The 23819-nt window shown below is 51.5% G+C and overlaps 1 pseudogene; it reads right to left on the reverse strand.

Moving 5' to 3' along the window:
• Positions 1–302: 302 nt before the first annotated feature.
• LOC142246686 (RNA exonuclease 5-like) overlaps positions 303–23819 on the reverse strand; it is a 136229-nt pseudogene continuing 112712 nt past the window's right edge.

Consider the following 23819-nt stretch of genomic DNA (forward strand, 5'->3'; position numbering starts at 1 on the left):
AAAGCTCATGGCTACAAGGCAGAACCTTTACTAGTTCTCTAAAAACAATCCCTTGCTGATAAAACTGTGATTATATAAAAAGTGCACTACTAGCTAATAGCGCAATGCTGTTGATGTGGAGCGACGATGAACTCCCCGCCCCCGATCGGTTTATTTATAGACGCACATTCGCAGAAGCTTTGTTGTAAAATAGCTCAGGCGTCTGCGGCCGTTTTATTACAATTATTATACCGCGCTGGTGGAACATTCTGTGCATTAAATATTGATTAAAATTCTGGTGACTCATTGATGCGGTCAACACTTTATTCCTTTATTCCCATCACTCCGAATCCTGGCAGGGGTCCACCGCTGCTGAAAAGAGAGAGAGAACTATCACTATGGAGGCCGGGGGCACAGAGCTGCGGATGGACGTATATATTAATAAATATAGAAATATGGCACTCCTACTATTGCGCTGGTGCTTGGATAGGGTCCCACCCCAGATCAAAAATTGTCAAAAAATCCAGCACTCAAATCATGAAATAAGGTTATTTTTATTTAAATTTTTATAGAGCGCAATTTTGTCAATTATTGTCAAAAACGTTTCGGTCTTCCGACCTTCATCAGTTTAACACTATAACAGAAAAAAATATTTAGAATCAATACAAATGTTTTCTCCAAAAAAAAAAATATTCATAACATTCTTAGCATTCAGAACGGAAGAATAAATTCATCAATTGACAATTTAGCCATGCAAATGGTAAACAAAAAATAAAAAATCAAAGCTAATAATCTGTCAGGTGAGTCACTTCAATAGCAGAAGCATGTCCTCCTAAAAATAAGGGGAAAAAAATAAGATGTATATGCTGAGCAAGAGAAAGGGAGACAAAAACAAGAAAAAAAGGGGAAGAGGGAGAAACAGAAAAAGACAAAAACAAGGAACCATACACTGCACCTTTAAAAAAAATCAGTGAAAAGCTATGCAAAAAGAGAGCAATAGAGAAAGGAGAGAAAGCCATGTAACAATCTCAGTAAGAAAATCCTATAGACAGGGAAACAAAGGCATAATGACACTCACCAAAAAGGCTCCAATTCGCATATAAAGATTGCAGGAAGATAAGAAAGACTGCCCATCCGGGTCTGCGATGTGTGTGATTTCATAGCATGATGGCCAGGTTTAAATAGACCGCTTGATTAGCAGATGACTGATAACGGAAGTGACGATCCTGGTTGGCAACATGCAAAACTGGCTGGTTGGCAATCACACACAGATGCAGACCACATTTAAGGCCCAGTCACACTAAACAACTTACCAGCGATCCAAACAACGATCCAACCTGATAGGGATCGCTGGTAAGTTGCTAGGAGGTCGCTGGTGAGATGTCACACTAGCGACACTCTAGCGATCCCACCAGCAACCTGACCTGGCAGGGATCGCTGGAGCGTCGCTACAAAGTTGCTGGTGAGCTCACCAGCAACCAGTGACCAGCCCCCAGCCAGCAGCGCCGCGTGGAAGCATGCTGCGCTTGGTAACTAAGGTAAATATCGGGTAACAAACCCGATATTTACCTTGGTTACCAGCGCACACCGCTTAGCGCTGGCTCCTTGCACACCTAGCCACAGTACACATCGGGTTAATTACCCGATGTGTACTCTGCTACGTGTGCAGGCAGCAGGAGCCGGCTTCTGCGGAGGCTGGTAACCACGGTAAACATCGGGTAACCAAGAAGCCCTTACCTTGGTTACCCGATATTTACCTTCGTTACCAGCGTCCCCGCTCTCACGCTGTCAGTGCTGGCTCCCGGCTCCCTGCTCCCTGCACACAGCCAGACTACACATCGGGTAATTAACCCGATGTGTACTGTGGCTACGTGTGCAGAGAGCAGGGAGACGGCACTGGCAGCATGAGAGCGGGGACGCTGGTAACGAAGGTAAATATCGGGTAACCAAGGTAAGGGCTTCTTGGTTACCCGATGTTTACCGTGGTTACCAGCCTCTGCAGAAGCCGGCTCCTGCTGCCTGCACATTTAGTTGTTGCTCTGTTGCTGTCACACACAGCGATGTTGCTCTCCCGCTGTGAAGCACACAACTAAAAAATGGCCCAGGACATTCAGCAACAACCAACGACCTCACAGCAGGGGCCAGGTTGTTGCTGGATGTCACACACAGCAACATCGCTAGCAACATTGCTGTTACGTCACAAAAGTTGTTCGTTAGCAGCGATGTTGTTTAGTGTGACTGGGCCTTTAGGGGTGCTTCACACATAGCGAGATCGCTACCGAAATCGCTGCTACGTCACGGTTTTGGTGACGCAACAGTGACCTCATTAGCGATCTCGCTGTATGTGACACTGAGCAGCGATCTGGCCCCTGCTGTGAGATCGCTGCTCGTTACACACAGCCCTGGTTCATTTTCTTCAAAGGCGCTCTCCCGCTGTGACACACAGATCGCTGTGTGTGACAGCGAAGAGAGCGACAAAATGAAGCGAGCAGGGAGCAGGAGCCGGCATCTGGCAGCTGCGGTAAGCTGTAACCAGGGTAAACATCGGGTAACCAAGGTGGTTACCCTATATTTACCTTAGTTACCAGCCTCCGCAGCTCTCACACTGCCAGTGCCTGCTCCGGCTCTCTGCACAATGTAGCTGCAGTACACATCGGGTTAATTAACCCGATGTGTACTGTAGCTAGGAGAGCAAGGAGCCAACGCTAAGCAGTGTGCGCGGCTCCCTGCTCTCTGCACATGTAGCTGCAGTACACATCGGGTTAATTAACCCGATGTGTACTGTAGCTAGGAGAGCAAGGAGCCAGCGCTAAGCAGTGTGCGCGGCTCCCTGCTCTCTGTACATGTAGCAACGTTATGATCGCTGCTGCGTCGCTGTGTTTGACAGCTAAGCAGCGTTCATAACAGCGACTTACCAGGTCGCTGTTACGTCACAGAAAATGGTGACGTAACAGCGACGTCGCTGACGCTATGTGTGAACCCAGCCTTAAGGCCCCGTCACACTAAGCAACATCGCTAGCAACATCGCTGCTAACGAACAACTTTTGTGACGTTGCTAGTGATGTCGCTGTGTGTGACATCCAGCAACAACCTGGCCCCTGCTGTGAGGTCGTTGGTTGTTGCTGAATGTCCTGGGCCATTTTTTAGTTGTTGCTCTCCCGCTGTGAAGCACAGATCGCTGTGTGTGACAGCGAGACAGCAACAACTAAATGTGCAGGCAGCAGGAGCCGGCTTCTGCGGACACTGGTAACCACGGTAAACATCGGGTAACCAAGAAGCCCTGTCCTTGGTTACCCGATATTTACCTTCGTTACCAGCCTCCTCCGCTCTCACGCTGTCAGTGCCGGCTCCTGCTCTGTGCACATGTAGCTGCAGCACACATCGGGTAATTAACCCAATGTGTGCTGTAACTAGGAGAGCAGGGAGCCAGCGCTAAGCGGTGTGCGCTGCTCCCTGCTCCCTGCTCTCTGCACGTGTAGCTGCGTGCACTGGTAACCAAGGTAAATATCGGGTTGGTTACCCGATATTTACCTTAGTTACCAAGCGCAGCATCTTCCACGCGGCGCTGCTGGCTGGGGGCTGGGACACTGGTTGCTGGTGAGCTCACCAGCAATTCGTGTAGCCACGCTCCAGCGATCCCTGCCAGGTCAGGTTGCTGGTGGGATCGCTGGAGCGTCGCTACATGGTCGCTGGTGAGCTGTCAAACAGGCAGATCTCACCAGCGACCAGTGACCAGCCCCCAGCCAGCAGTGACGTGCAAGCGATGCAGCGCTTGCACGGAGCCGGCGTCTGGAAGCTGCAAACACTGGTAACTAAGGTAAACATCGGGTATGGTTACCCGACGTTTACCTTAGTTACCAGCGCACACCGCTTAGCTTAGCGTGTGCAGGGAGCAGGAGCCGGCACTGGCAGCGTGAGAGCTGCGGAGGCTGGTAACGAAGGTAAATATCGGGTAACCACCTTGGTTACCTGATGTTTACCTTGGTTACAGCTTTACAGCTTACCGCAGGCTGTCAGACGCCAGCTCCTGCTCCCTGCACATTCAGGATTGTTGCTCTCTCGCTGTCACACACAGCGATGTGTGCTTATCAGCGGGAGAGCAGCAATAAAAAAACGAACCAGGGCTGTGTGTAACGAGCAGCGATCTCACAGCAGGGGCCAGATCGCTGCTCAGTGTCACACACAGCGAGATCGCTAATGAGGTCACTGCTGCGTCACAAAAAACATGACTCCGCAGCGATCTCAGTAGCGATCTCGCTGTGTGTGAAGTACCCCTAACACTATGGCCTTGTTTGTGAAAATGAAATGGAAGTGGTAATGTCAACCTTTCACATCTAATAGTAGATTTGTGCAACCTATAATTAGCCTCAAATATTAGAAAACAACGTGTCCCTGGGAATGGAAGATCCTATAGACAACAATATCAGGTACACAAAGCAGATATTTAATCATGCTAGGTTTATTAAGTATTACAAAAACACATACAAAAGTGTAAAAAACATTTTTTTAGATACAGGCTACACAGATAAGGAATAGAGGGAAAGTCGCACTACTTAGAGTAATTGTCTGAGACCAGTACGATCTGCAACCACATATATTACGGCTGATATAAATAAGTATATACCTATGTCCAGGTTATATCACATATAGGCTGTGGTTTACATTTGAGAGTGCTGGTAGGGTATAGTTGCCAACGGTGTATTGGGAAAATACCAACACCTCTACATATATTATAATGGCAGTATACTCCCATGCAACAGTCACTCCCACAATCTCATAACATGCCAGCACTATACACCAGAACTTTATAGTAAATTACCTGCAGCCATGTGTGTATAGCGATCGGCACCTGCTCAGACAGCCACTCCCACCTCGACGCGCGTTTCACCGCTTCCGGTTTCGTCAGGAGGCAATAGTAGATTTGTGTTGTGATATACGTTCCTTCACAGATTGAGTTGTCTCACCTACATATAGTAGGCCACAAGGACACTTAATCATGTACACCACAAAGGATGTATCGCAGGTGAAGAAGCCTCTAATGGGGTAACCCCGACCACTGTAGGGATGCAGAACCTTTTCACCCTTTAACACATTGCTACATTGTGGGCAACTTAAACATGGAAATGTACCCCGTCTTTGGGTAAATAAATGAGTTTCAACAGGTCCAGTAGAACTGGTACCCATATCTGCCCTGACCAATTTGTTACTTAAATTAGATGGTCGTCTAAAACAGGGAAGAAAGGGTGATTTAAATTCTTCTACCTCCAGATACCCTTTATGTAAAATGTTCCAATGTCTCCTAATGAACCTTTGAATTTTATAAGAAACGGGATGGTAAGTATGTACAAAGGCTAAACGTTTGTCTTTAGTCTTGTCAATGGAAGGTTCAGTAATGGTACTGGTAATATTCAACACCTCCTTTGGATAACCCCTCAGCAAAAACTTAGTTCTCATTTCCTGTAATCTGGTATTTCTAATCTCCTGTTGATTAACAATTCTATGAACCCTAAGAAACTGAGACTTAGGTATGGAATTTCTCATGGCTTTGGGGTGACAACTGTCATACAAGAGCAAATTATTCCTGTCAGTGGACTTTGTATACAGATCGGTTTGTAAATGCCCATCATCCAACTTTGTGATGGCAACATCAAGAAAGTTAATGCGATGTAGATCGTAATGTATGACAAATTGGAGTTCGGGCCAAATATTATTAATAAAGTTATAAAATTCCATAATGGAGTCCAACGGGCCAGCCCATATGCAAAATACATCGTCAATAAATCTCTTCCAACAAATACAATGTGTTTGGAATCCCTTATGTGAATATATGTATCTATCCTCAAAATTCGACATATAGGTATTTGCATATGGGGGCGCCACGTTGGACCCCATTGCGGTCCCCTGTTTTTGTAAATAAAAAGTATCCTGAAACAAAAAGAAATTTTCAGTTAACACGATCTGTAACAAATCCAGACAGCAATCACGTGTGTCTCCCGAGAAGTTATGTTGCAGCAACAATTCATGAACTGCTGACATGCCTTTCTGATGTACAATAGAGGTATACAGACTTGTCACATCCCAAGTCACAAGAAATGCGTCAGATGGAATAACATCCAAATCTCTAATAACCTCCAAAAAGTGACCTGTATCCAGGAGAAAAGAAGGAACATGTTTGGTTAAAGGAGTAATGATTTTCTCAAGCAAAATAGCCAAAGGGGAGAGGATGGAATCTGTACCAGCCACTATCGGTCTACCAGGGGGATTTACCAAGGTCTTATGAATTTTAGGAAGAACATAAATACAGGGATAAAGGGATTCTGTTTTTGTAAGAAATCAAATGTTTTCTGATCAATTACTCCCTTTTGTAGATAGTAGCTAGAAACAGATCTAATCCTCTCCCGTATCCTGATGGTTGGATTACACGGCAATATCTCATAAACATTATTCTCCCCCAGCCGTCTCCGTATTTCTTGTACATACATTGGTCTGTCCATGACTACTAGAGCACCGCCCTTATCAGCTTGTTTTATGATAATCTCTTGATCCTCCATAAGCGATGTCAAAGCTGCTTTATCACTATTAGAAAAGTTAAATAGGTCATTTCATTGTCCTTCTAAGTCCTTGCAAAATGAGGCGATATCATTCTCGAGTAAACCTTTAAATTTCTCTACTGGAGGGTTATTTTTGGGAGGCATGAATGCACTTTTAAGGTACCGTCACACATAACGAGATCGCTAGCGAGATCGCAGCTGAGTCACGGTTTCCGTGACGCAGTAGCGATCCTGTTAGTGATCTCATTATGTGTGACACCTACCAGCAATCAGGCCCCTGCTGTGAGATCTCTAGTCGTTGCAGAATGGTCCAGGCCATTTTCTTCAAAGGCGATGTCCTGCTGGGCAGGACGCATCGCTGTGTTTGACACTGTGTGACAGGGTCACAGTGACTGCTGAGATCGTTATACAGGTCGCTACTGCGACCTGTATTGTTCCTGCATCGCTGGTAAGATCTGACTGTGTGACATCTCACCTGCGACCTCCCAGCGACTTACCAGCGATCCCTATCAGGTCGCATCATTTTCGGGATCGCTGGTAAGTCGTTGTGTGTGACTGGGCCTTTAGGGGTGCTTCACACACAGCGAGATCACTACTGAGATCGCTGCTGAGTCACGGTTTTTGTGACCTCATTAGCGATCTCGCTGTGTGTGACACTGAGCAGCGATCTGGCCCCTGCTGTGAAATCGCTGCTCGTTACACACAGCCCTGGTTCGCTTTTTTATTGTTGCTCTCCTGCTGATAAGCACACATCGCTGTGTGTGACAGCGAGAGAGCAACAATCCTGAATGTGCAGGGAGCAGGAGCCGGCATCTGACAGCCTGCGGTAAGCTGTAACCAAGGTAAACATCGGGTAACCAAGGTGGTTACCCGATATTTACCTTCGTTACCAGCCTCCGCAGCTCTCACGCTGCCAGTGCCGGCTCCTGCTCCCTGCACACGCTAAGCTAAGCGGTGTGCGCTGGTAACTAAGGTAAACATCGGGTAACCATACCCGATGTTTACCTTAGTTACCAGTGTTTGCAGCTTCCAGACGCCGGCTCCGTGCAAGCACAGTGTCGCTTGCACGTCGCTGCTGGCTGGGGGCTGGTCACTGGTCGCTGGTGAGATCTGCCTCTTTGACAGCTCACCAGCGACCATGTAGCGATGCAGCAGCGATCCTGACCAGATCAGATCGCTGGTGGGATCGCTGCTGCATCGCTAAAGTGTGAAGGTACCCTTAGTTTTAAGACCTAATTCCTTGATGTTAATGGGAGTAACAGGGATAGGCTGTGTCAAAGGTCTCAAACCTGTTGCAGATATTGAGAAGAAATGTGCCTTAATACGCAGATTTTGATAGAATCTTAGTAAGTCCATTTGTAACTGAAAAGTATTAAATTTATAGGAAGGACAAAACGATAAACCCTTCTGAAGGAGATTAATTTGATCCGGTAACAAATTTTTCGAAGAAATGTTAACTACAATAGTGTCCGTCCTACCTGGGATCTGGTTACTATCGTGGATCTTGTTGAGTCGGTGGCACTGTCCCCCCCCCGCCTTGATTTCCTCTTGGGCCTCTGCGTTTTTTTTTTACCTAAAAAAAGAGGTTTTGGTCGTCTAGTATAGGAAGATTCTGATTCCGAGGCTGAATTATCACTGGAGGAGTATTGAAATCGCCTAGGGAACATTCGGGAAGATGTGTCGCGCCACCGATTAAACACGATTATTCTTATAATCCTCAGTATCCCTTAGAAATTTTTCTCTCTTAATTTTCTAACTCTCAATTTTATGAACTTGTAAATCCCGTGACACTTGATCTTTAAGCTTCGCCAGATCCTCAGCCGAAGATGTAGAACTCAATTGTTGTTCAATCGCAATAATCTCCTCTCGTTTGGTAATAATGGCTTGATTCAAATAATCTAGGGTTAAAGTCATGAGGTCAAAAGAACATTTATTGAGTATCTGTATACCGCGCTGGTGGAACATTCTGTGCATTAAATATTGATTAACATTCTGGTGACTCATTGATGTGGTCAACACTTTATCCCCATCACTCCGAATCCTGGCAGGGGTCCACTGCTGCTGAAAAGAAAGAGAGAAATATCACTATGGAGGCCGGGGGCACAGAGCTGCGGATGGACGTATATATTATATACAGACTGTGTGCTCCTCCACCAACAATTTACCCCAAAGATTCACAGAGCTGAATAGAATTGTCGCGGAGCTATTACCGCTTGTAAAGTTTATAGACAATTGGGGGTTAGCAGAGATTCTTCTATGGGGGCATTTACTTTTTTCTCTGTATGTCATTAACCCATCATAAACTAGAGGCGGCATGCAGGAAAAAAATAAAAAAAAACGCCCCCCCCAGAGAAGGTCAGAATCAGCTTTTCCTATGTGATCTGGTAAGATGTAATGACACACAGCTCCGCTCTATTCCCAGGTCATACAGATCTCGCTGCCGGCATCGGGGAAAAAGAGTAAATCTGTGTTATTACAAGCTCCTCTCTACATCGGGCACTGGGGAATAATGCCCTGAATGTGAGCACAGAACCAGTGTGGTGTATGTGTCACACTGCAGCTCTCATCCCACGGCACTGACAGTGTGGGGGGTAAGGAGGACGAAGAGCAGAGCTGACAGTGCTGTCGGTTGAGAGCTGCAACATATCAGGTACATCACTCTGGATTGGTGTCAGCTATTTGGGAATTATTCCCTGATGCCTGTGGATGATGCAGAGAGGTGTAGGTAATGACACACAGCTCTGCTCTTCTCACCAGGTCACACAGATCTCACTTCCAGAACCTATTGTGATTACAAGTGCGGGGTAATGTGTGTCATTACATACACTACTCTGTATTATCTGTGATTACAAGTGGTGGGAGGAAAACAGATCTGCGTGTCTGGGATAGATGCAGAGTGGTGTATGTAATGACACACAGCTCTGCTCTACCCCTCATCTCCCTCACACTGACTGTGCCATGAGATGAGATCTGCAGTGTGTCACATACATTGGCCTAGATCTGTTCCAACAATCAGAACATTATGCATCAATGCCTGGGACAGATGCAGAGGTGTATATAATGACACACAGGTCTGCGCTACTAACCGGCTTGTAATCACAGTAGATGCAGCAGGGAGATCTATATGAGCCGTGAAGGAGATCAGAGCTGTTTTTCATCACATACGCCTCTCTGCATTTATCACTGGCATTAGAGAGCTAGTCCCATAAAGCTGACAACAATCCAGAGTGGTGTAAGTGACATGTGGTAGCTATCATCTCACTGCAATGGCAGCTTTGCTCTTCTGCACCCTCCCTCACCCCACTGACAGTGCCATGAGATGAGAGCTGCAGTGTATCACATACACTGCTCTGGATCAGTGTCAGATTTCAGGGAATCATGCACCAATGACTGTGATAGATGCAAAGGTATATGTAATGACACACAGGTCTGCACTCCTACCCTGCTTATTTTGGGTTCACACTTGCGTGTGACTCATGCAAGTATCGGATCGCACTGCCCGGACCGGAAGCGGCTGTCCTGACAGGAGCAGGTCAGCATCATAGAAATACATACAGCGAAGCCGCTCCTGGCAGAAGAGAAGCCAGCCGGTCCGGGCAGTGTGATCCGATACTCTCACAAGTTTCACACAAGTGTGACCCCGGCCTCATAATCACAGTAGATGCAGCAGGGAGATCTGTGTGACTGGACAAGGAGATCAGAGCTGTTTTCCATTACATACACCTCTCTGCATTTATCATTGGCATCGGGGATTAAGTCCCATAAAGCTGACAACTATCAAGAGTGGTGCACATGACATGTCGCAGCTATCCTCTCACAGCACTGACAGCTCTGCTTTTCCTCCTCCTCCTTCCCTCACCACACTGACAGTGCTGTGAGATGAGAGCTGCAGTGTATCACATATTGAAATTATCATATAAACTTTTCAAGCTAAAATCTCTGCAATGGAGAGAGGAGAATTAAACAAAAAAAGTGATATTGGAGATATTTTATGCAGCTCTGCAGCCACTCTTCCATGACGTGCCCGGTATAACACGCCCAAACTGGTGAAAAGTTCTCTTTAAAGTTTAAATCCACTTCTACTGAACAGGACAATGGCTCCATTATCTGCCCCATAGTTCTTTCCCATTGTTTTTTTAATTGGGAAGAATTGGGAGGAGAAGCGTCACGCTCTGTATGGGATCGGCTTCTCCCGCACACACCGCTCCTTCTTACGAGTCTTAATAACACTCCACAGGTTTTGTTTCAAGACTTTGAGATGAACAAACCACAGATTAAGTACCTATTGTTCCCAGGGAAGAGGATGAGGCACAGGGTGTTTTCTAGGAGGCTCTCATAGAGCTGGAGAATTTTCCTGTCGAGATCCCTAATAATCTCTGTATGATCCTCCTATAAAGAAGAAGAGAACGTTAAACATTACTAGAAAATATATAAAAAAAAATCAACATTCCAATGTTCTTAGTGTTTTGTTTATCACTAAGTTTTCCAAAACTTCCAAAAGGGAAAATCTTATTAGTTCTGCAAAAATATTGGGTTTGTGCAAAAGTTGACTGCCGGGACCCCAACACATACTCTCCCCTTTAAGAGATACCACGACACAGAATTTGTATAAACATAACTTTTTTATTTTCCTTTCGTCACGACAGCACCCACGAGAGAGGGATCCGCCCCCTTCAGGACAGGAAACCTACAGATAAAAAGGGGCGGTCCCCCTCCCTCATCAGTTGGTTTCCTGTCCTGCAGGGATCGGAACCTACAGTACCTGGGTCCAGTTGAGTCCGTGCGGTCTCCAAGGGAACGGCGGAGCTCAGGATCCGGAAGCATGGTTGGTGGAGCTCCCCTCGTGGACTCCGTCCTCCGGTGCACCTCGTCCTCTTTCTCCTGGTCCGGCTTTGCCTCCAGGGATATGACGCCTGCAGCAGAGCGTGCTTCTACCGGAACGTGTGCGCGGCGGGGGGGGGCCCCTGCCGCGTCGGCGCACGCTCCCTGCTGTAGTGACCCGGAAGTATGCAGGAGCGCTTCCGGGGGAGCGGCCGGGAAGGTTCCTAGTGAAGCCCGTGGTCCCCTCCATCCTGGCCGGACGCTGCGGTGCTGGTGAGTTGCTATGGCGGTCGGGCCGGAGCCTCTCCCTGACGCGTGCCTGCGATCTTCACCGCTGCACGGCGTGTGCACGCGGGAAGGGGTGTCCTGGGCCTGCCGCGTCCGCGTTCTGTCTCCACGACGGTGGCCCGGCTGTGCTCCTGCTTCTGCGGATCGGGGGGGGCTCAGCTGTGGATCTCTGCCAGCCCTTCCCCCTGCCCTTCTGTCCGGGGTTGGTCCCCTTCTGGGACGGTCCCTCTGCCGTCAGCGTCCCTCATGCTGTGCTGTGGCAGGCGTCCTGGTGGTGTCTGCACTGCGGTGTGCGCTGGGGTGCCTTCTTGGTCTGTGCTCGGTGGCCTCTGTGCCCTCCTGCCTCTGAGCTCCTGGGCCCCTGTGGACTCCTGGCCCCTGTGGCCTCCTGGCCTCGGTGGAACCTGGCCCCTGTGGCCTCCTGGCCTCCTGTGGCCTCTGTGGTCTTCTGTGACCTCTGTGGCCTCTGTGGACTCCTGGCCCCTGTAGCCTCCTGGCCCCTGTGGACTCCTGGCCCCTGTGGACTTCTGGCATCTGTGTCCTCCTGGCCTCTGTGTCCTCCTGGCCTCTGTGGCCTCCTGGCCTCTGTGGCCTCCGGGCCGCTTGCCTTCTGTGGCCTCCGGGCCTCTTGGCTTCTGTGGCCTCCGGGCCTCTTGGCTTCTGTGGTCTCCGGGCCTCTTGGCTTCTGTGGCCTCCGGGCCTCTTGGCTTCTGTGGTCTTCGGGCCTCTTGGCTTCGGTGGCCTCCGGACCCCCTGGCTTCTGTGGCCTCCTGGCTTCTGTGGTCTCTGGGCCTTTTTGGCTTCTGTGGCCTCTGGGCCTCTTGGCCTCTTGGCTTCTGTGGCCTCTGGGCTTCTGTGGCTTCTGGGCCTCTTGGCTTCTGTGGCTTCGGGGCCTCTTGGCTTCTGTGCCCCCTGGGCCTCTTGGCTTCTGTGGCCTCTGGGCTTCTGTGGCCTCTGGGCTTCTGTGGCCTCTGGCCTCCTGGCTTCGGTGGCCTCCTGGACCTCCTGGCTTCTGTGGCCTATGGGCCTCCTTGCTTCTGTGGCCTCTGGGCCTCCGGGCTTCTGTGGCCTCTGTGCCTGTTGGCCTCTGTGCCTGTTGGCCGCTGTGCCTGTTGGCCTCTGTGCCGCTTGGCCTCTGTGCCGCTTGGCCTCTGTGCCGCTTGGCCGCTGTGCCGCTTGGCCTCGGTCCCTCCGGGCTTCTGTGCTTCGGGGCCTCGGTCCTCTGTGCCTCCTGGCCTCGTGCTTCTTGGCCTCGTGCTTCTTGGCCTCGTGCTTCCTGGCCTCGTGCTCCTGGCCTCGTGCTTCTTGGCCTCGTGCTTCTTGGCCTCGTGCTTCCTGGCCTCGTGCTCCGGGCCTCGTGCTTCCTGGCCTTGTGCTTCCTGGCCTCGTGCCTCTGTCGGTCTGTCCCTCCGGGCCTGGGGCCTCTGTGCCTCCTGGCCTTGGGCCTCTGTGCCTCCTGGCCTTCGGCCTCTGTGCCGCCTGGCCTTTGGGCCTCTGTGCCTCCGGGCCTCTGAGCCTTCTGGCCTCGGGCCTCTGTGCCTCCTGGCCTCGGGCCTCTGTGCCTCCTGGCCTCGGACCTCTGTGCCTCCTGGCCTCGGGCCTCTGTGCCTCCTGGCCTCGGGCCTCTGTGCCTCCTGGCCTCGGGCCTCTGTGCCTCCTGGCCTCGGGCCTCTCTGCCTCCTGGCCTCGGGCTTCTCTCCCTCCTGGCATCTGGCCTTGGTGCCTCCTGGCCTCGGTGCCTCCTGCCTCGGTGCCTCCTGGCCTCGGGCCTCTGTGCCTTGTGCTTCCTGGCCGCGTGCCTCTGTTGCCTCCTGGTCTCGTGTCTCGGGCCTTTGTGCTTCCGGGTCTTGTGCTTCCTGGCCTCTGTGCTTCCGGGCCTCCTGGCCTCTGTGCTTCCTTGCCTCCTGGCCTCCGGCCTTCCTGGTTTCTGGGCCTCCTGGCCTTTGGGCCTCTGTGGCTTCTTGCCCTCTGTGGCTTCCTGGCCTCTGGACCTCCCGGCCTTGGGCCTCCGGGCCCTGTGCCTCTGTGCCTCCTGGCCTCCTGCTTCTGTGCCTCCTGGCCTCGGGCCTCTGGGCCTCCTGCCCTCTGTGTTTCCTGGCCTCCTGCCCTCTGTATTTCCTGGCCTCCTGCCCTCTGTGCCTTCTGCCCTCTGTGCCTCTTGGCCTCTGTGTCTCTTGGCCTCTGTGCCTCTGGGCCTCTGCGTCTCCTGCAACTGGGCCTCTTGGCCTCTGGGCCTCTTGGCCTCTGGCCGTCTGGGCCTCTGGGCTTCTGGGCCTCTGGACTTCTGTGCCTCTGGGCTTCTGTGCCTCTGGGCTTCTGTGCCTCTGGGATTCTGTGCCTCTGGGGGCTTCTGTGCCTCTGGGATTCTGTGCCTCTGGGATTCTGTGCCTCTGGGCTTGTGTGCCTCTGGGCTTGTGTGCCTCTGGCCCTCTGTGCGTCTGGCCCTCTGTGCGTCTGGCCCTCTGTGCGTCTGGCCCTCTGTGCGTCTGGCCCTCTGTGCGTCTGTGCCTCTTGGCCTCTGTACTCTTGGCCTCTGGGCCTCTTGGCCCCTGGGCCTCTTGGCCTCTGTGCCTCTTGGCCTTTGGATCGCGGGGGCCTGTGTTCTGGTCTTCCGCCTCTGCCGCCTTGCGCCTCCCTGGCCTTGCGCCGGGCCTGGCGCCTCGGGCTTCTTGCTTCGCTTCTGGTGTTTTTTGTCGGGGCATTGCTGCCTTCCCGTCCTTGCTGCGCTGTAGGCCGCCAGTCCGCACCCAACCTTGTGGTCGGCTGTGGATGCTCTTCCTGCCCTCCCTTCCTCCCTCCTCATCTGCTGTCTTCCGTTGTTCTCTGTTCTGCCGTTCTCCTGTCAGGAAGGGTTATGGGTCTCTTGGTCGGTCCCCTCCGGGTGACTGTTTCTGCCCTGGGCGCCCTGTTTACATCCCGTCTTGCGGGTTCTGAGGGGTTGTGCGCTTCCTTCTGGCTGGGGGCCGCTGCCAGCCGATCCGTCTACCAGCTCTCCTCCCTGGGGTCTTGCTCTGGGGTTGGGCGCCCTACCCTTTGCGCCCTTCTTGCCCCTCTCTGTCATGTGCTCTTTCTCCCTTCCTTCCTTTCGCGTCCTTGCTTCCTTGCTTGGGGGGGCGCTGTCCCCCCCCCTGGGTCGCTCGGCGGCCCCTTGGCGGCTGGATGGGTCTTTTTGTTTTTTGTCTTTCAGGGTTCCGGCTGTGCTCCTCTGGTGTCGTGCCGTCCTTTGTCCCGATGGCTGTGGGCTACGGTTTCCCTCGCGTCTGTGGTGCAGCCTGTTCTCCTGTCCTCCTCTGTGACGGATCGTTCTCCTGCGAGGTGGCCTCCTACTTGGTGGCTGTGGCGGATGTCTCCTCGACGGTTTTGTAAGACTGTGCCTTGGTCTTCTCCTTCAACTTTTCCGGGCTCTGCCGGCTAGCCTTTGGTTCTTCCACTAACCTTCCGTTTGGCAGCTTGGCTCTTCCTGTGCTTATCCCGCCCTCAGTGTGTCTTCTCTCTAAGTCTCTCGTGGGTGCTGTCGTGACGAAAGGAAAAGACTATATTACGTACCGGTAATGGGATTTTCCTGAGTCCACGACAGCACCCTTTACACCCCTGCCCTTTCTTTGTTTGTTTTTTCTCACGCTTCGGTGTCCTGGGATTGGTCTGTGTTATTTACTAATTCTTTGGCGGTTCCTCTCCCGGTCTCTGCAACCAACTGATGAGGGAGGGGGACCGCCCCTTTTTATCTGTAGGTTTCCTGTCCTGAAGGGGGCGGATCCCTCTCTCGTGGGTGCTGTCGTGGACTCAGGAAAATCCCATTACTGGTACGTAATATAGTCTTTATCCTTTTTTCTTTTCAGAGTCAGAAGAACAAATGCTCTTATCTTTTACTGTGGGTTAAAATTATGGTCACAGCTCAAAACAGGCATTAACCAGCCAACATACCGGGGGTTTAGGTAACAGTACCGCCGTCCGGCCTTCCGGTGCGGGTATTTCACCTCCATTTTCCTTGTTTCCAACCCCTTCCGCTGCTGTGACTGAAGTAACCAAATAACCGCATAACCAGATCACCATAAGATCCGAAACAGGGGGAGGGAGGGCGGGAAACAGGTCCGGGTCCACGCTAAGAGAGGCCGGAAACCGGATGTGCAGGGGTATATGAAGAGGGGCAGAGGCACCCAGAAACGCCTCCAGGAGCGCGGTGAATGTCGGGGGATCTCTTAAAGGGGCACCGACCATACTATCACGGGAGGGGGCCAGCAGTCAGGGGGCAGCATCCACATTCAGGCTGCGGTGCCCCACAGACTGCCAGGACCCCAACACATGCTCTCCCCTTTAAGAGATACCACGACACAGAATTTGTATAAACATAACTTTTTTATTTATCCTTTTTTCTTTGGAGAGTCAGAACAACAAATGCTCTCATCTTTTACAGTGGGTTAAAATTATGGTCACAGCTCAAAACAGGCATTAACCAGCCAACATACCGGGGGTTTAGGTAACAGTACCGCCTTCCGGTGCGGGTATTTCACCTCCATTTTTCTTGTTTCCAACCCCTTCCGCCACGGAGCAGCGAACATTAGCGAGCTGCGACCCCGCCAACCAGGGCCTGAAGCGCCTGCACCACACCATCTCGGACTCCCGCCATGAACATATCCATCCCAGAATCATTCAAATGTACGCCATCATCCCGAAGGTAAGCAGCATTATCCCCCTCCAGCTGGTGATGGCGGTCAACCACCCCGTTTTTAAAGCGGATGAATTTAGAAATACGCTGGTTAAGCGTTCGCCGGCTACGTTCTATGGCGAAGCCTTCCCTAGCGCCATGCCAGATGAGCCGGGGGATAACCTCAGACCAAACCAGCTTCACCCAGGGAAAGAAAAAGGGGATTTTGTCCATATCTGACCGCATGAGGGTCAGGAGCTCAGCCAGCGGGAAGGAGACCAGGTCGTTACCACCCGCGTGTATAACCAGGACGACTGGGGAAGAGACCATCCGTGCTATCTTGACCACCTCTGGTAGCACTTGCGGCCAGGACAGGCCCCTGATACCTTTCCAATTAACGTCGACGTCGAGGAGACCCAAACACCGGCCACCAGGTCGAGAATCCGCTCTCGGAGCAGCCCAGTACACATATGAATGGCCTAAAATCCAGACACTGGGACGGCTTACATCTGAAAAGAAAACAATGTTAGACCGCAGAAACCAAATAAAACTGTTACCCTCGTGCTTGCAAGGCACAATCTACGCACGTCACGCTACATCAGTGACTTATGATCGCGGCCGGTTTCTAAAACCAATTCAGGGCGGATGTATCTCATGAAGCACTTAGAACGCCATCTCCCAACCCGCTGGATCTCCGCATCTTGCATGCCGGCCCGAGACGCCTCGGTGGCGGCCCCTATTCTGAAAGAGTGCGTCCCAAATTCAACCGCTGGCAAACCGAGGGAAACCAAAATGCGCCTCATAAAATTCAAAAACTGCCCCGCCAATAGGGGGGAACCGTCCTCATACGTAAAAAATTGGGGACCGTCGGCTCTGATCGCCAGGAAAGCCCTGACCAGAGCTCTAGGGCAGACCGGGCCAAGGATGGAAAAAAGGGGGAACCATGTGCCCCTGCGCTCCTGATCCGTCTTTGACTTGCGCAGGCGTACCCGCAGCCCGTCGCCGCAAAGCAAAACGTCGTCCCGTAGCAGGCCGCCCGTGGATCCCCTCGCCTTGGGGACATGTTCACCGACCCGGAGGGCCCCAAAGAAGGCAATTCCGAACGCCGCAGAGAACAGGGTAGACTCGTAAGAGGAGTTACCCAGCGACTTTGCCCCGGCCAATAAATCAGCTAGCAGCAGGTACGAAATGGGCCTTCTGTGATCCACCCTTGAGTCACCTCTCCTCCACCCCTTCAAAATTTGGTGCACCAAAAACGACTTTGTGACATCGGGCCTGTTCCGTAGTTTAAAATGAAAAGCCAGGCCCGACAGCTGGTTGCGTGCTACCGCCCCTGATGCCCGACGGTTACTCAAGGACACCAAGTACCTCAACATGAGCTGTAGTAAAACCTCGCTCGAGGGAACGCCCGTTACCGACCCAACCAACTCACACCAATCATCCCATGCCTTACCATAGGCCCGCCATGTCGCTGGGGCCACCGAGGAACGGATCATCGGGATCAGTTGAGCGGTTCATCCCACATCCAAGCTGGACACTCCAAACCTTGTTCCTGTGAGGACGGATGCAGTTCCTTGAATTTCTGAAATTGAAAACGCGACAGGGCGTCAGCCATGTTATTGCGACAACCGGGAACATGCTTCGCTTTAAACCACGCATTTACGGATAGGCATTTTAAGACTAAAAACCTAATCAGGCTGATGACTTGGAGGGAAGAAGCAGACAGGTGGTTGATGGCGTGCACCACGCTGGAGTTGTCGCACCAAAAAATAATCCGCTTATTCCTCAATGCCTCCCCCCACAGTTCAACCGCGACCGCTATCAGGAAGAGTTCAAGCAGGGTCAGGTTCTCAGTCCATGCCCACTGAACCCAAGTTTCCGGCCATCTTGCAGCGCACCACTGCGTCCCAAAAATGGCCCCGAAGCCGACTGAACCCGCAGCGTCGGAAAAAAGCTCTACTTCCGAGTTTGTCCGTTCCGCCTCCTGAAAACAGGTGCGGCCGTTGTACACGCCAGACCGTCAAGTCCTTCTTCAGAGGGGCTGTTATCCTAATTCTGTGGTGAGGGAGCCGTACACCCCGGGTGGCCAAGGAAAGGCGCCTGGAGAAAATTCTGCCCATGGACATGACCTTGCACGCAAAGTTGAGGGAACCCAGTAGTGACTGCATTTGGGTGAGGGTAACTTTACCCACGGAAATGACCGCAGCAATGAGGTCAAGCAGAGAGCTGATTTTTTTCTGGGGTGAGCCTGAACTCCATGGCATTGGAATCAATGACTATCCCCAGGAAAGACAGCTCCGTAACTGGACCAATGTTTTTTTCTTTTGACAGGGGGACCCCAAACAGACCCATCAGTGACTGAAAACGGCCCAGTACAGATTGACATAGCGGCGAATCGGGGGGGCCAACGAATAGAAAATCGTCCAGGTAATGGGTTATTTCAGAAAAACCCATATCCTTGCGGATGACCCATTCTAAAAATGAGCTAAATGTCTCAAAATACTGGCAAGAAATGGAACAACCCATAGGGAGACATGTGTCAAAATAATATTCGCCGTCGAGCATAGCCCCCAGCAGATGGTGGCAATCCGGGTGTATTGGCAGAAGTCGAAATGCCGCTTCGATATCAGATTTGGCCAGTAGCGCTCCCCTACCGGCCCGCCTGACCAGTTCAACTGCCTTATCGAAGGATACGTAATGTACCGCGGAATCCTCTTCAGGTATGCCGTCGTTCACGGATCTGCCCTTGGGATAGGACAGATGGTGAATGAGGCGGTATTGCCCACGTTCCTTTTTGGGAACAACCCCCAACGTGCACACCCGCAAATTGCGAAAGGGGCGGTCCTGAAACGGACCTCGGAAGCGCCCTAAAGCAACCTCCTTGGCCAGTTTCGCCCGGATAACATCAGGGTGTTCCCTGGCAGATTTCAGGTTGGGGGAGGCCGAGGGGAGCCTGGAAAAAACAAAAGGTATGAAAAAAACGAAAGAAAAACCGAATCTGATTTGGGCCGCTGCCAATTTATTGGGGTAATTGTTTAGCCATGGTGCCATCTTGGATACGCTCACTGGGGTCATGATGTTCCTGGGTCCCGTGCTTGGCCCCATGGCCTATTTGGGCAGGTCTGTTGCATTTAGAGGCAGCGTGGGGCCCGCCGCACGACGAGCATTCGTGCTTGTATTTGCACAGCAAATGTTATTTGCAGTGTCCTTCATTAAACAGCCAGCATGTTCCTGGCCGTCGGACGGCCGCCGTGCCTGTGTGAGGACCGGGCACGGCGGCCGCACCGGAAAAGGGGTGGATAGCCCTCTGCGCCATCATTAAACAGAGCCAAGAATCTGTGGCCTTAACCCCCCAACCCAGGTGAGGCTGGAGGTCTAGACGACGGCGAAAATCTTCGTCATATTTCCACCACGCCGACCCCCCATGGGACTTGTAGGAGCTGTAAATGCTGTCCATGTAAATGAACAGTTCAAAGCACCCCTCTGGGTGACGTTGTCCCATGACACACCCCAAAACAGCGAATGCCTGCAACCAATTATTAATGGTCTTGGCAACCCTCGGCTTACGATCGTAAACTTTATCGCCCAGACGCCGCTCGCGGTCCACTGAATGCTGTTCCGTCGAGATTAACGACCAAATATCGACGTACAGTGCCTACAAGTAGTATTCAACCCCCTGCAGATTTAGCAGGTTTGATAAGATGCAAATAAGTTATAGCCTGCAAACTTCAAACAAGAGCAGGATTTATTAACAGATGCATAAATCTTACAAACCAACAAGTTATGTTGCTCAGTTAAATTTTAATAAATTTTCAACATAAAAGTGTGGGTCAATTATTATTCAACCCCTAGGTTTAATATTTTGTGGAATAACCCTTGTTTGCAATTACAGCTAATAATCGTCTTTTATAAGACCTGATCAGGCCGGCACAGGTCTCTGGAGTTATCTTGGCCCACTCCTCCATGCAGATCTTCTCCAAGTTATCTAGGTTCTTTGGGTGTCTCATGTGGACTTTAATCTTGAGCTCCTTCCACATGTTTTCAATTGGGTTAAGGTCAGGAGACTGACTAGGCCACTGCAACACCTTGATTTTTTCCCTCTTGAACCAGGCCTTGGTTTTCTTGGCTGTGTGCTTTGGGTCGTTGTCTTGTTGGAAGATGAAATGACGACCCATCTTAAGATCCTTGATGGAGGAGCGGAGGTTCTTGGCCAAAATCTCCAGGTAGGCCGTGCTATCCATCTTCCCATGGATGCGGACCAGATGGCGAGGCCCCTTGGCTGAGAAACAGCCCCACAGCATGATGCTGCCACCACCATGCTTGACTGTAGGGATGGTATTCTTGGGGTCGTATACAGTGCCATCCAGTCTCCAAACGTCACGTGTGTGGTTGGCACCAAAGATCTCGATCTTGGTCTCATCAGACCAGAGAACCTTGAACCAGTCTGTCTCGGAGTCCTCCAAGTGATCATGAGCAAACTGTAGACGAGCCTTGACATGACGCTTTGAAAGTAAAGGTACCTTACGGGCTCGTCTGGAACGGAGACCATTGCGGTGGAGTACGTTACTTATGGTATTGACTGAAACCAATGTCCCCACTGCCATGAGATCTTCCCGGAGCTCCTTCCTTGTTGTCCTTGGGTTAGCCTTGACTCTTCGGACAAGCCTGGCCTCGGCACGGGTGGAAACTTTCAAAGGCTGTCCAGGCCGTGGAAGGCTAACAGTAGTTCCATAAGCCTTCCACTTCCGGATGATGCTCCCAACAGTGGAGACAGGTAGGCCCAACTCCTTGGAAAGGGTTTTGTACCCCTTGCCAGCCTTGTGATCCTCCACGATCTTGTCTCTGATGGCCTTGGAATGCTCCTTTGTCTTTCCCATGTTGACCAAGTATGAGTGCTGTTCACAAGTTTGGGGAGGGTCTTAATTAGTCAGAAAAGGCTGGAAAAAGAGATAATTAATCCAAACATGTGAAGCTCATTGTTCTTTGTGCCTGAAATACTTCTTAAGGCTATGTGCGCACTTACCGGATTTTGCCGCGGATTTTCCGCGGATTTGCTGCATGTTTCGCTGCAGAAAATGTTCATAACATCTCTGCAGTGAATCACCAGCAAATCCTATGGAGAAAAAAAAATCCTGTGCGCACTAGGCGGAATTTGACAGCTGCATGTTTTGCTGCGGGAATCCCGCAGCAAAAACAAGTGCATGTCACTTCTTTTCCGCACGTCGCTGCGGGATTTCACTCCATTGACTCCAATGTAATCGTGAAATCCCGCAGGGAATAACGCAGGCAGCAAATTCTGTTCGGTTCACTGCGTTCTCCTGCGTTATTCCCTGCGGTATTTCGCGGTTTACCTCCGGTAATGTACATCGCCTGTCTGCGGTTTTGCAGGGAAGTGATGTCATTACAGGAAGAGGAAGCCGTGCAGAGAGTAAACACACACAGATCACACACACACAGACATCACAGACATAGAACACATAGACACAGACACATAGAACACACATAGAAAGAAAACGGAAATATAGAAAACAAAGAACGTGGGCTCCGCTGTATATTTACCGTCCAGCCGAGGTAAGCACACAGCGGCGGCCCGGTATTCTCAGGCTGGGGAGGGAGAGGGGCAGGGTTAATGTCCCCCACCTCACTCCCCCTCCCGCAGCCGAGAATATCAGCCGCAGCTGCCCCGGCACTGTCGCATTCATTATGCGGCAGCACCGGCGTGTCCTCGGCTCTTCTTGCCACCGTGTAACAGCTGACATGATCATCCCGTAAGTAAAGTGAAAAAAACACAGACACCGAAAAATCCTTTATTTTAAATAAAACAAACAAGCCTCGTTCACCATTTTATTAACCCCTCCCGCACCAAAGCTCCGGCGTAATCCACCGCTCCGGCGTAATCCACAGGTCCTGCGCTGCTTCCATCCAGCCGCGACTGTCACAGACACAGCGCTGAATGAAAGCAGCAGACAGCAGAGGTAATTACCGGTCATTTCCCACGGCCGGTAATGTGAACTCACTGCCGACCATGGGAAATGCAGCGATCTGTCCTCTATCTATCTATCTATCTATCTATCTATCCCTCTATCTGTCTGTCTATCTATCTATCCCTCTATCTATTCTTCTGTCTATCTATCTACTATCTCAGAATTAAATGACTTTTTTTTTTTTTTCCTCAATGTGCTTTATTGCATTGAATGCAATAAAGCACATCCCAACCCGCACGCAGCAAAACCGCGGCAATACCGCGAACAATACCGCGGTAAAACCGCAGCAAACCGCATGCGGTTTTCAGGTGCGGTTTCCCGCTGTTTTTTACCGCGGGTGCGGTAATCTTTGAGGGCATGCGGAATTTTCTCAAGAAAATTCCATTTCCCAGTGCGCACATAGCCTAAGTAATTTCTCTTCTACCTAATGAGCAGATGCATAAATGAGCCACTTTCTTCGGCGCTCCATTGGGAGACCCAGACGATTGGGTGTATAGCTACTGCCTCCGGAGGCCACACAAAGCATTACACTAAAAAGTGTAAGGCCCCTCCCCTTCTGGCTATACACCCCCCGTGGGATCACGGGCTGCTCAGTTTTCAAGCTTTGTGCGAAGGAGGTCAGACATCCACGCATAGCTCCACTGTTTAGTCAGCAGTAGCTGCTGACTATATCGGATGGAAGAAAAGAGGGCCCATATAGGGCCCCCAGCATGCTCCCTTCTCACCCCACTTGTGGTTTGTAAAGGTTGAGGTACCCATTGCGGGTACGGAGGCTGGAGCCCACATGCTGCTTTCCTTCCACATCCCCCTGAGGGGCTCTGTGGAAGTGGGATCTTACCGGCCCCCAAACCCTGAGGCCGGGCTCCATCCACAGACCCAGAGACCCTGCTGGAGGAGCTGAGTACCGTCAGGGACAAGGCCCTGCAACATTCAGGTACTCTGTGTCCCCGCACAGACAGGCCACGCACACTCCAGACTTGCTGGGTGTGCTAGTGCGCCGGGGACAGTAGCGCTGCGCGCTGGGGTTAGAGTCACTGCAGCTTAGCTGAGTGACTTTATGTGTTGGGAACTACCGCGCCGGCCGCTCTGGGAGCGGCGGCGCGGCTGGGACTTGTAGTGCGCCGGGGACTCGCGCTGACCGCGCTTTTACGGCGGCAGCGCTCATAAATCTAGTCCCCGGCTTTTGCGGCCTAGCTCCGCTTCGTTCCCCGCCCCCACCCTGTCAATCAGGGGAAGGGAGAGACGCTGTTCTATAGTCAGCGCCGAGGGCTGGAGTCTTATTTACATACTCCAGCCCTCTCACTGGGCACAGTGGGGACGCAAGTTTCCCGCTCTTGGTCTGAACACGCCCAGGGCCCGCCCCTCTCCACAGGACGCCGGCAGCCATTCCTGCATGCAGTCTGGCTGGAGAACGGACACAGGCTCTGGGGGACCCAGACAAGGGGCTCTGGCGACCACACACCCGCGTTTATGCGGGCGGTAAGCTGCACATAAGTGCTGGCCCCACTAGTGCCACAGTGTTATTTGGTGTACCTTTTCCCTGTACCATAT

The sequence above is a fragment of the Anomaloglossus baeobatrachus genome, chromosome 7 (assembly GCF_048569485.1).
Source record: "Anomaloglossus baeobatrachus isolate aAnoBae1 chromosome 7, aAnoBae1.hap1, whole genome shotgun sequence".
In the NCBI taxonomy this organism is placed as follows: domain Eukaryota; kingdom Metazoa; phylum Chordata; class Amphibia; order Anura; family Aromobatidae; genus Anomaloglossus; species Anomaloglossus baeobatrachus.